Genomic DNA, 2,319 nt, shown 5'->3' with positions numbered 1-2,319 from the left:
GTGAGATGTCTAAGTGGTCGTTGTGTCGTGATGGAGGTCATAGGTATGGTGCTAGCTAAAGTTTTCAACTATGTGATGAAGGGTGTACGTTTGTTACCTTTGACAACACTAGTTGAATTCACCTTCTAGCGGGCAAACGATTATTTCGTTCAAAGACGTGAACGTGCTAATGCATGGTTACTTGGAGGACACATGTGAACGTGCTGATGAGGGCAGCATTTCGAGGTACGCCTTGGCGTACCTCTTATATTTGATAGGAGCTGTCTTGTTTGCTGATAAAATAAACATCCAAGTTTAGCTCCTATATTTGACATTACTTGACGACCCCTAGGAGCGCATCATCGAGTATAGTTGGGGCTCCGCGGCCCTAGGATACTTGTACAGAAGGCTCTGTGGTGCTGCCAAGAAGAATGTAAAGGATATTGTAAGACCCTATTACAGGTAACAACAATAACATTTGATTCTACTTTATACTTGTTAAATTACATACTAATTACATTTGCTTTTGTTACTTGTGGGCGTGGGAGCATATTTTGATCGGCCAACCTTGCAGAAGTGTTGATCATGGTGAAGCTGCTCCTCTGCAACAACCTCCACCTGATGTTGCATATGGATCACAGTGGAATTTTGCGCGCCGAACGCGCAATCACACACGGACCTATCTAGGATTCTACCGGGATCAATTAGACCTGCTGTGACCTAATCAGGTAAATATTTCAGTACTCATTAATATTACTGTAATTTAATTAACACATAATTTACATTTTCATAACATATGTTATAGTTTTTGTGGGACCCGTACCCTGCCAAAGCCTACGCAGCTATGCCCGAGCACTCGGAGATTTAGTTAGGTGCGTGGAGAGCTTATGTGCCACTCATATGCTTTGACATTGTCGAAGTAAATCTATCGGAGCGCGTACTACGCCAATATGAGTTGGTACAGGGCATTCCACTACCTTGCGACACTAAACCCAACTTGCACCTGATTTCGTGCAAGGATCAGGGTACGATGAATTGGACGGAGATCAACGGGCGCCACATCGCTCGTTGGGATCACAGACTGGAGCTACTAGCCCACGATGCGCCAATCGATGTTGTTGGCGCGCCTACTACACGTGACTACATGCCGTGGTTCTTCTCCATCACTCGCCGATGGATAACACCACGTGGCATCATTACACCGACCCATTATGCTCCTGCAGCGCCTACGATAACCTAATTTGTAAGTCTTCATTTGCATTTAAATTATTCTGTTGCTGATTAAATAATATAATGTTATATTAACTAACTATTAATTGCAAGCACAAGGTGTGGCAGCCGTGATCCGGTCTAGCCACGAGGAGCCAGTGAGGGAAATTGCACAAGGCATGCTCCTCAGCTAGCAGTTCCAACACTTCATACCGGAAGTCGCAGCGGAGTCATCATCGGCTATCGCCTATGTGCACGTCTCATCTCCTCCTTATGACGTTCATTTGTATGAGATGGACTTGTCATACCCCAGTGACGTTGAGAGGACCTCGCAAGCTGGGCCATCCCAACCATCAAAATACCAGTCCCCTCCCCTATCAGAGCGACACACGAACGCTTCTTACTACTGTAGGAGGCGTAGGGGACCAAATCAGTTGGATAGGGTAGATGAGGATGATGATCGTTAGCTTTAGGTTTTTGTGTATTTTGATTGACTATGTATATATATGTTTATTTAGTTGTATATTTCAAACATTTGTATATATTTAGAAGCATTAAAAAAATCAACAATAATTCAATTCAACAATAACAATAAAGAATTAATATAAATTATTGAAAATTACCTTAACTTAGGATGATAAATTGTTGAATATGAATGAATGAATTGAGTTATAAGGTTTTGGTATTTATAAAAGATTGAACTAGTCAAAAAAAGTCAAAGATTGAACTAGTGGAAAAAACTTTATTTGCTGCGGTTATTTGGCCATAATATGCTGCGGTTTTGGCCCGCAGCAATAGTGATAGCAGCAAATGGCCTATTTTAAATGCTGCGGTTTAAAACCGTAGCATAAAAAAAGGCTATTTGCTGCGGTCTTCTTAAAAAACCGCAGCAAATAGTGTTTGACTATTTGCTGCGGTTTTTAAGAAGCCCGCAGCAAATAATCGCCTTTTTTTTTTAATACTTATTTGCTGCGGTTTTGTTAAAACCGCATTAAATAATGCTTTTTTTTTATTTTACTTTTTTTTTCGTTAAATAAGCACTTATTTGCTGCGGGCTTAATAAAACCGCAGCAAATAATGCTTATTTGCTGCGGGCATCAGGAAAACCGCAGCATTTGTACTATATATTTT

General features: G+C 41.1%; 1 long non-coding RNA gene across 1 annotated transcript in view; it reads left to right on the top strand.

The window, feature by feature from the left end:
* Nucleotides 1-1,758, top strand: part of LOC130806145 (uncharacterized) — a 3,609-nt gene extending 1,851 nt beyond the window's left edge. Inside the window, exons 1-3 of the long non-coding RNA XR_009040264.1 lie at nt 1-707; nt 785-1,222; nt 1,309-1,758. The exon at nt 1-707 is cut by the window's left edge and continues 1,851 nt beyond it. This is a non-coding gene — a long non-coding RNA (uncharacterized LOC130806145). The remainder of the gene's footprint in view (nt 708-784; nt 1,223-1,308) is intronic.
* Nucleotides 1,759-2,319: the final 561 nt, after the last annotated feature.

Source organism: Amaranthus tricolor, chromosome 2 (assembly GCF_026212465.1).
Source record: "Amaranthus tricolor cultivar Red isolate AtriRed21 chromosome 2, ASM2621246v1, whole genome shotgun sequence".
Taxonomy (NCBI): Eukaryota; Viridiplantae; Streptophyta; class Magnoliopsida; order Caryophyllales; family Amaranthaceae; genus Amaranthus; species Amaranthus tricolor.
This window is presented reverse-complemented; position numbering and strand designations above follow the sequence as displayed.